The 11,236-nt window shown below is 36.2% G+C and overlaps 1 pseudogene; it reads right to left on the bottom strand.

The window, feature by feature from the left end:
- Positions 1–7,924: 7,924 nt before the first annotated feature.
- On the bottom strand, positions 7,925–8,535 carry LOC115286976 (annotated as a pseudogene).
- Between the last annotated feature and the right edge of the window lie 2,701 nt (positions 8,536–11,236).

Here is an 11,236-nt window from a genome sequence, read left to right as displayed (position 1 = left end):
ATGTTCCCTCTTCCTTCTGCTGGCTCTCTCCCTGCTTCTGGTCTTTGCTCAGGTGCTGCTTTCTCATTAAGGCAGACTTTGACTGCCCTATTTAAAATTGCAACATGTTGACTAACCCGTATCCCCACCCAGTATACATGCTGAATCCTCTTTGGCCTGATTTGTGTTGTTTGCTTTTCTCTATTACATTTATTATTTATTGTCTGTTACCACTCTACAGAAGGTAAGTTTGTTGAGGTCAGGAATCTTGTTCTCTCTTGTTCACACAACAGTGGACTAGAATAGTACCTGACACACGTATATATAGTAAGCAGCTTTTGGTGCTAAGCATTGGGCAAGAAAAAAGGAGCTGTAGCTATTTGTGACTTATTTCACATTTATCTCAGCTAATCTATGAAGTCCTTATCTCTACGTATTTTTTAAAATCAATTTGCCAGACAGTAGACTATAAGGCCAGAATATATGCACACATATACATTCAGTAGTCAACAGCTGCTGTCGTGTTGGGGCATACAAAAAATGCCAGATAAGTAAAATTGTGTTTGGCTTTTTGCCTGCTTCTCTGGACTCCTTATTTTTGTTTGAATAAAAGAGGGAAGAGTTTGGGCGCCTGGGTGGCTCAGTGGGTTGAGTGTCTGACCTTTGATTTAGTCTCAGGTCATTATCGCACAGTTAGTGATTTCGATCCCCACATTGAGCTCCATGCTGACAGTGAGAAGCCTGCTTGGGATTCGCTCATGCTCTCTTTCTGCCCTTCCGCTGCTTGAGTGCTCTGTCTGTCTCTCTCTCAAAATGAATAAGTACACTTTAAAAAAAAAGAGTGAAAAGTTATAATAATTCAGGTGATGAAATACTTTTTGTTTTGTTTTACATATGGCAAAATAAAAGGACCAGAAACACTAATTGACTTTCATATTGCTCTTCTTTCCCTCACTTTAATCCAAAAGTCAGGAAAATGAATCAGGAAGAAGGGGAAAAAAGAAGAAAGTGGGGAAACACTGGAAATCCAAGCATGGCCCCTCCTGTACTGAAGATTTCCCAGCCTAACCCAGGCCCAAGCAGAGAACACAAGAAAGCTTAGAAGTAAATGAAAATTAAAACCCTGATATTAGACCAGACTGGATTTTTACTACCAGAAAAAGTAATTTGGTGGAGCTACTTTAATGGGCAGTGATATAAAAGGGTCAAGTTGTTGTCCTTGAATGCTATTGATTCCACTGCATTCAATAATATAGTTATGCCAGTTAAAAATATTTTAAAATTTACCCTGTTCTCTTTAATGATGACTTTCTAATTAGTCTTCGCAAGTCAATCAGTCATTGACCCTTTTAATACCCAATGTATCTGTAGAGGCTACTTTTAGGCAAACAACTTGAACAGTGGAAACTTGAGTGGTGAGAAGGGCCCACAATGACCCCCTGCCCCCTGGCTGAATACAAACAGGCCCGTCAGGTGACCCAGCTCAAAACATCTATAAGCCCCAGCTTACCACAAAAGGAAAATTCCATATGCTCCCATACCTCCTCACCTTCTCCTTTAACTCCAGTACCCCCACCCCACACACTGCCTCCTGGTGGATGTCTCCTGTGCTGTCCTCTCCTGTGCTGTCCTGCCCACTGCTCCCTTGCAGTGCAAACTTCTATCTCCTTTGTCCTGCTTTGGGTAAATTCTTTCACCAACCACATCACTGTCACCAGCCTCCACCCTGTTGGGTTGCCCTACAGTATCCTGTTTTAATTAATACCTTGTAATATTATAGGGTTGTATTAATTTCACTTGATGTTTGATAATCCTGTGAGAATCATTAGGAAATATCTTCTTAATTTTCTTTCTTTTATCATGTTCTCTTTTATTCCCTTATTGTTCCTGCAACTGTAATTTGGTGTAAGCTCCTGGAGCATGTCATATGTTCGACTTTACTTCAAACAGGCGTATTTCACAGTATCAGTGGCCACAGTAGTGCCCAATGCCTTTAAGGGATCATTTTTTAAGATTAAGGAAATGTCTCTGAAAAAACAATAAAGCTTAATTCAGGAAGATAAGTGTGCAATTATAAAAAAAATTATAAAAGTTTCTGACTGGATGTGAAAGGAATGTTATTTAGCCAGTTTCATGTAGATCTTTCTGCAATGGCACTTCCAGACTCTAAGAAAAACTAGTCATAAAGAATATAAAAATTCAGAAAGCTAATATTTTTGTTTAGAACAAGCTAAGGAGTGGGGTGCCTGGGTGGCTCAGTTGCTTAAGCATCTGACTTTGGCTCAGATCATGATCTCACTGTTTGTGGGTTTGAGCCCTGCATTGGGTCCTGTACTGACAGGGATTCTATGTCTCCATCTCTCTCTGCCCCTCCCCTGCTCACACACAAAAGTAAATAAACATTAAAAACAAACAATCAAACACTAGAGTTAGTTCTCCAAGCTAGTCTTTTGCACAAAATCAGGGACATTTCACATTTAAACATTTTTCACTTTATTTAAAAAATAGGAATGTTTTTAGTATTGTTAGTGCTAACCTCTTTTATTTGCTAAATACTTTATGATGCAAAGAACAATTTTATATTTGTTATTAGGATTTATTTTAGGACAACTAGATAGACAATGGTTGTTTTGAAATTTATCTAAGATCTAACAGAACTCAGACATTCTGTTTTTTTGCTCCAGATCCATATCCTGCATTTGGGAAAAAATCCCACAGAAGTTGGCTCTGTCAACCATGAAATTTGAGGGCATCTTAGAGATTAAAGTATAATCTACTCTGCTTTAGAAATTCTCCTATCTAATATCAGGCTGGAGGACAAAACATGATTCACACTTTACAATTACCTTAGGCCCTTAGCTGATACAACAGGTTGAACTGATTTCCAAAGTATCTTCAACACAAAATCATCTGTTTAGGTCTTTCTTTCCATCACATTATAATTTAGATGAAGTTTGTCTTTTGTGTCCTCAATCTTCCTTTTGCACATTTAAAAATTCTCATCAGGTTAATATTTTTAAATGCATACATATTTATTTACATGTTTTATGTGAACATAAATTATTATTCCTCTAGAATAAATGCCCCAAATTACACGTGCTGGGATATATCATTTTTTCAGGTTTAGTTTTATAAGAAACTGCCCACCTGTTTTCTAGACTGGCTGTACCATTTCACATCCCTTTAGCAATGTATAATTGATTAAGTTCTCCACTTCTTCACCATTTAGTATTATCATTTTTAAAAATTTTAACTATTCTGATAAGTATACAGTAATAGCCCATTCTGGTTTTATTTTGTATAATCCTGATTCTAATGATATTGAACATGTTTTTATGCACTTATTTGCCATTGTATTTCCTCTTTTTACTTTTTTAAATTTAAATACTTTATTACCAAGTTGGCTCAGCATCACTCATTATCAGGGAAATACAAATCAAAACCACACTGAGATACCACCTGACACCAGTCAGAGGGGCTAAAATGAACAAATCAGGAGACTATAGATGCTGGCAAGGGTGTGGAGAGACGGGCACCCTCCTACACTGTTGGTGGCAATGTAAACTGGTGCAGCCACCCTGGAAAACAGTGTGGAGGTTCCTCGAAAAATTAATAATAGATTAATATTTTTAAAAATTATTTATTTTTTATTTTGAGAGAGAGAGAGGGAGAGGGAGAGGGAGAGAATGAGTGGGAGATGGGCAGTGAGAGAAGGAGAAAGAATATCCCTAGCAGGCTCTGCACTGTCAGCCTGGAGCCCAACGTAGGGCTCCGTCTAACTAACATGAGATCATAACTTGAACTGAACTCAAGAGTCATTCACTTAACTGACTGAGCCATCCAGGAACCCCAGATTAATATTTTTTTTGAGATTGCTATTTGATTCATTTGATTTTGCCACATAAAAACTTAACTCTCTTGCAGGATTTGACAAAAGTATTAAAAATAATATGTAAAAGTCTAATGAGACTTAATGTGTTAGCTTTCTGTGATATCTGCAGTCACTGTAAGACACGTATCAGGTATCAGCCGGCAGTTTCAGAGATCAGAGGAGGTAACGGAGTCTCTCTACCGTCTTTGAATTTGCGCCACAAAGTGGGTGCCTATTCTGCACAGTATTACTGACCCCAAAATAGCATGCATCCATTTGTTCCCAGTGGTTTGCTGGGGCAGTCAGGAAGTTCAGAAACAACAAAAGAAAAGAACAAAAAAGATTAACGATCAAAACAGAACACACATGTGCACATATTATAAAAGACCATATATTGTAATTGTATAATTGGATTAAACCATTGGTTCTCTCTTTTCTGCAAGATTACACATCCTTACTCATTGACTTTGCCATGTAATGGTAAAACAAAAGAAAACAAAACAAAACAAAAAAACCCACCTAGAAATAAACTAATTTTAATTAAGAAAGATTGAAGAATTTTTGATAAATATAACAGGCACATTATGTACTTAGTTTTAATGAAAACTCGATTTAATTAGATTTAATGAACATTAGATTAAACCTATTTACATGAAGAGATGTCATTCATGTATCATATTTGGAAAGGGCATATCTTAGATGAAAGTGTATAATAGAGTTTATTGTATAAAAAAGAGTAGCAAATTATAATATGTTTATGCAAACACTTCAGAGATCAGGCACCATTGGACACTGATTCAGAAATATTAACAAATAGTGAAACTGGAGGATGGAAATTAAGATTGTTAACATTTCCTTTTCACAACTTTGTAGTGTTCACTTTCTTTAAATTATGTCTTTCAATAATGAAAAATATAATAAAACAGGAACAAACAAAAATAGTAACTTGAAATTTTTATTTTATTTAATTTTTTTTTTTCTTTTTTGAGAGAGAGAGGAAGAAAGTGCAGGTGGGCAGGTGGGGGAGTGCAGGGAGAGAGGGGAGGGAGAATCTGAAGCTGGCTCTGTGCTGACAGCAAGATGAGGGGTTCAGACTCCCGAGCTGTGACATTGTGACTTGAGCCGAAGTCAGATGCTTAACTGACTGAGCCACTCAGGAGCCCCTAACTTGAAATTTTTAAAATTAAGGTGACATGTCCTAGCTGACACGAACAGGATCAGGAGAGTAAATATGCCCAAATCCTGGCTATGACCAGGTACTTCTTTTCATGCCCTTCCTGAGGAAAGCATTTGGGAAAATCTGACCGTTTTCTCTCACTGCCAATGACATAGAATTCGGTTTTGACCTAAAATCTCCCACCTAGTCCTCGAGGGAAATCCTTGTCTGCCAAAACAGTTTTTCTGTCAGCTAAGTTAGGGGGAGAAAGTTTTGTACAGGAATAAAGGAATTAGAGTAGGGTGAGGCATATGGGTTTGCAGGGAAGAATGTTTGGTGTGAGAAGTGTGAGGCCAGCTGTATGATGCAAGGAAAGAAATGAAGAGACTGGGGACATTATTAAAATCCTTGCATTGACTAATATATCACCATCACACTGTTGGCATATGCAAATGAAGATCCATAGTTAATTTGATCCTACTTTGGTTTTCAGACTTAATTTTTTTTTCTTTAATACCATACCAGTACTCTGACCATGCAAGACCATGTAAATCGTGACTCTTATGTTTTAAAATAACATTTTTCTTAGCGTTGTCTCTGGTAAAAAACCACAATGCATTGTGTTTTGTGCAACTGTGTAATATGTTGTTTTAGTGAGTTTTGGGTGATAAATCTGCCTAAGAGCCCAGTAATTCCAGTGACTTACAGTGAGGGACATGGTCTTGATCGCAGGCCTGGGAGGTAGCTGGGGTGGCTGTTCTTCATTCAGCAGGTCAGCTTCATACCTGCTCCACAGATCTTTCATTCTGAGGCTCTGGCAACATCCTTTGATGACAGATGGCAGAACCACAAAAGCACAAGGCAAACCATGCAAGCTGGGTTTTTTTTTAAAATTAAATTAAATTAAATTTTTTTTACTTTATAAAGTTTCATATTTCTTTAACATATGCAATTATTTTTCATCATTTACAATACAGTAGTTACAATGACACTCCAAACAGAAAAGCAAAGTAAATAATCAAAACACCAACTTCTGTTTCATGTAATTAGACTTATACAGAAATTAGAAGGTTAAGTAACAACTAGTTAATCACCTAATTTCACAGCTATCTGAAGTGGCAATCGTTATATAGCAGCTTATCTATGATACATTCAAGATACATGATACAATTTATTACTTGTTCATAAGCTACAACACAGCCTGCTTAATCCCTTTCCTTAAATGCAAGCTGGTTTAACGCCTCTAATTAGATGAGGCACACGTTACACTCAACTTACACAGAACTAGTCAGAGCACATCATATAGTTAAGCCCCAGCTTGGAGTGGTGACAGGGGAATATACTACACTCCAAGAGGAAGGCAAGGCAAAGTCAAATAAAAAGGATATAAAGGTATAATTTTATTAAAAAGAGAGGCTGGAGAGCTGGTAGGAGTATATCCAAGATGGGGCTGTATCACAGCCTTTTTCTTAAGTTAGTTAGATCTAAAAAACTTCAGTCTCAACTTTATCAGAAAGATTCCTTTCTCTGTCCAAATTCTGCCTTCGCTACAGCATCAAAACCTTTATCTCTTACCACTATGATTTAAGGTAGCACAAGAGAAATGGACTAGAGAAACATTATGAGAAATCCCGAGAAATCTGGGTCTTCCTCAACTTTGAAAGCGGATCTGCCACTTACCATTTCTGTCCCCTGGGCAGAAAGAGTCAGAGAGGGAGTTGGAGAGAGAACCTTGTCTATGTAAAGCTTAGTACCACCTAGTGATTCTATCCACTATTTGATTGTGTTCCTGTCAATGTACTAGAAAATAGTCCATAACAGCTATTTCTAGGTATAAATTGGAAGCTAAAGGAAAGAGGTCCTAAACTTCTCTCTGCTTAACAAGTGCAGTGGAAGACATCTGTCATTTTTTGGCATGCCTAGCATTTATCTTCACCTCTTCTGGAAAATTGTTATTTCCCCAAATGTATTCTATGTGTTTTGAGTGAGATTGATTCAAATCCCATGGCCGTGTGACCCAGGCTTGAGCAACCAAAACATCATATCCCAATGATTAATTCAGGGGTGAGAAGGTGATTCAGTCAGAGCCCTGGAGACTAAATTCTAGGACTTTTGTTGGAACCATTGGAAAGAAAGTATTCTCCACCTGTTCTGCAGGGGTTGGTGTTAGGATGATACATAAGTTGTGATATATAGGCAGCCATCTTTCCATTGTGCGGAGGGGAATTGAGAATTTATGGCTCAGCAATGTAGAGCATGTAATGGCAAAAGCTAGAGAGTCCTTGTGTCATTGTTTTATTCTCTGTATCCACACCTGCCTGAAAATACCCCAAGCTTTCAAGTTACAGGAGTCAGGAAATTCATAATTTTGAACAATTAATTTTGGTTGTTTTTCCTGTAATTTTTCTACCAAATGACTTCCTGATCAGTTAATATTAGTATCTATGTTTTATATAGTTCATACTAGTAGCTGGCAAAATTTATAAAGGATATACCTCTAATAAAAAATGAAGGTGTACACCATTGAAAAGGAAAGGAAATCCCTACAAAGTTATTTCCTTTTTATTTTAATTTGAAATATACCTTTATCTTTATTTTAAAAGTAAAATAGTGGGAAAGACAGGAACAAACAAAATTTCAGCACTGGATTGTGACGTGACTATAGCAGACTAATATATGAAACTCAGGAAGAAAATAGCTGCATTCAAAATGGCTAAATATGTAGGCCCCAAAAATGAAGATGCTTTTTAAACTGCCACATTCACTCTGAAACCCATTCATCTCTGTCAGCATCCCAAAGATTAAGCACCTGTTCTGCTCAACTTTGTAATAAAGTGGCTAGCATGCTGAACCACTGACATCACAGGACAGTCACCTGTAAAGCTAGATTTCTGACGCTGGGCTCCAGCTGTTCTTTCTCATGGGTCATCATCCTCATTTGGGAGGGTAGTTGTCTGAACAGCACTAGATCATGCTCATACTGTGCTGCCAAAGCTGGGTCCAGACAGCCTCCAAGTTAGGGTCTCCAAATAGTTTTCTGCCAAGACACAGGAAGGGCTCTTCAAAGTTGTAGTTACTTTTGGAAGAAATGTCATAGTACTGAAGGTTCTTCTTTCGGTGGGAGGCAGTGGATTTGGCCTAATCTTTCCTGTTCCTTACTGTTCACGCTGTTGTCACACAGCACAATGGGGATACTTTCACATACTTGTTCCAGATCTCTATGTCAGTTATGCACATTCTTGTAAGTGACCTTTGGTGTTACATCATACATAATGGCACACTGGGCTTTGATGTAATAGCCATGTCTCAGCCCACCAAATTTCTCCTGATCCGCCATATCCCATACACTGAACTAAATAGGCCTTTAGTTGGAACGGGACACAAGGAGATGGACCTCAACACCCAAGGTAGTTACATACTTCTCAGATTCATCAGTCAGATGACATTTCATAAATCTGGGTTTTTCAGTACCACCATCACCAACCAATACAAGTTTGAACTGGACTTGGGGTTCTCCTTGGGCAGCCATTGCGATGTTGCTTCCAGAAGCATTTCCTGCCCATCTGAGTCAAAGTTGATTATTTCTTTGTTTTTTTTCTGTAATTATTTCCCACTCTTCTCTTATTTCCCAGTATAATTTGAGCTGTGGAAGTTTCTTAGAAGAATCAAAAGTTCGTATGGGCCACTAATTAGGTGAAAAAAAAAAAGAGATTCAAATATAAACCACTGTCCAAGAACTTGTTAATTTATTTTCTTTATGGCTACAGAATGCTGAATATTTATAATAATATTTTTTGAGAAAACATAAATGTGATTACATAACAAATATTTTCTGTGATTAGAAGTCATTACAGAACATTATAAAATCATTTTTCTCTGGGTTATCAGAGGGCCTGAATTCTAGCCTAATTTTAATGCTTTATGACTTTGGAGAAAATTACCTAGCTTTTTGGCTAACAGCATCATCTACAAAATAAGGTGGTCAAATTAAATCACTTCTAAGGATGCTTCTCTCCTTAAAGTGCTATAAGCTCTACCATATTGCTTACATTAGTTTCACTTTAAATATCATGTTCTCCTAAATAAATGGAATATCCCCTTTATATTTTTATGAATGCTTATACTATCCATAGAGCAAAATCTGTCCTTAATTTTAATTTTGCAGATGTAACTACATTCTTAGGCATATAGAACTGAGCAAGGTAATCAAAACATGACAAAATGGTTTAATTTACATAGTCTTGACTTTGTCTCCTAAGCAGAACAGAGTGAAGATCGTGGTGATCAACTCACTCTGCATACTGCATTGTGTAACTCTGTGGCTCATGCTGACATGCTTATAATATTTATCTGAGAGAGAAAAGAGAACTTATGCAATGTGTTGATGTCTTGATAAGTATATTCTCAAATATTTTAAGTACTTAATTATAAGTTAAACTCTGAAATCATGGTACAGAGAGGCAACTAACTCTGGGACCAATGCAAACTTCTAAATTATTATTGAACATACTAGAGAGGTTTGAAAGTGGATTACCAAGAGATTTCTTAAGAACTAATTTTCTGTACTGGATTAGTGAAAGTTCTTATGGTTTATTAATTTGTATCCCCTTTAGAAATCTTTTTATTTATCTTATTTCTTATATTTGCTTGAAAAATCCTTATGAGTCTTTGAACTAAAAGAAAAATAAAAGGACTTTTAACATTTTTCTCGTTGCCTAATTCAATAGAAATTTCAGATAAGGGAAATGCTATTAAAATAGTTTTAAGTGTCTCTTTATTCCTGTAAAAACTCAATGAGTATTAAAATTCACACATGTACATACAGACATATCTTTAAAGGATTTAGATAAAAATAGATAAAATAGGAACCAAGTTTCCTTTAAAAACATTAAGTCCAATATTGTAAACATTTCTATTGTATTCTTATTTGTTTAGCCAAGGAGTTTGAAGCTACTTAAAATAATAGGTACCATGAAAATGGTTAAAATAAACAAATGAGAAATTAGAGGAAAAATAAGGTTAGGGAAACAATAAAAGCAGGGATTTATAGAACACAGGTAGAAATAAACACCGTAGGTCTTGCATAGTTTTCAGAGGTGGGCTACACATTTAGCTCTATTTTACTTACAGCCAGATAAAACTACAAATCATGTTAGCAAGATAAAGTTAAACCTGCTGTTAATGGGAAGACAGGTGTTTCTGGTACTGAGCCTTGAAATAAATTTCTTTTATGAAACCTTCTGGACAATGTATAACATAAAAAGATGCTTTGTAACAGACAATATACTCAATTGAAACCTTATATATAATAATGCATTTAATACAACTTTTTAAAGAAAGAGGTCTTTTAGATTGACTGATGACAAGACACTGCAGTGGATCCAGTAAGATTCATTGATAAGCCGAAGTAGGACAGCCTGTTTGTGTTGATATCAAGCTATTAAACACTGTATATTAAACTATTATGCTATTTTTTTTGAGAAGTTGTATTTTTGTAGTCAATAAGTCAAACGGCATTCTGCTTCCTTAGCTGTAGTGCATGTAGTTTGATTTGTACCACTCAGTGAACTGGATGCTATTTTGTATCCAATTAATTCCATAAAACACAAAATTTGCTAAACCTCTGTTGCGTAGTTGGTTATAAAGATGGAAACTCCTGAGTACTTTTCTCTGGAGGTCCTACTATTGTGCAGAAGCTCTCAGAAGTAGGAGGCCTTGATTGTGGATATCAACTGATTGGCCATTTTGTGTTCCTTATCCATCGCTAGCCCTTTTTAAGAAGCAGATGAATGAAGTGGTGCAGAAAACAATCCAGAGGAAACTTCATTCTTTAGTGCTGTCTTCTTAAGAGCTTCATTAGAAGCTTTAGTTACTGTGAATTAAATTATACACACAATCTAATAATCTCTTTGAAAGATTTAAATAAACATGTCGAGTTTCTTCTGGAGTGTAAATTAATCCAACATACCATGAAAGAAATATATTGTTTCTTATAAACTTAACATAGGTAAAAAGCATAAATGTCAACAGAAGTGATGACATATGATAGTTGGTCTATGAGTTTGTCTCATTGAAAATGTAAGTGCTTAGAAGGAGTTAAAAAAAAGTGGGCTGAAATGTTTGCAGCCTCTCACTTGCAGGATTTAAGGATTTGGACTATTTTTGTTATTGTTTATCTACATTTTTGTGTTTTTTCTATATGTTCTATACATTTTTTGAGGTTTCTGTAA

Source organism: Suricata suricatta, chromosome 3 (assembly GCF_006229205.1).
Source record: "Suricata suricatta isolate VVHF042 chromosome 3, meerkat_22Aug2017_6uvM2_HiC, whole genome shotgun sequence".
Classification (NCBI taxonomy): Eukaryota; Metazoa; Chordata; class Mammalia; order Carnivora; family Herpestidae; genus Suricata; species Suricata suricatta.
This window is presented reverse-complemented; position numbering and strand designations above follow the sequence as displayed.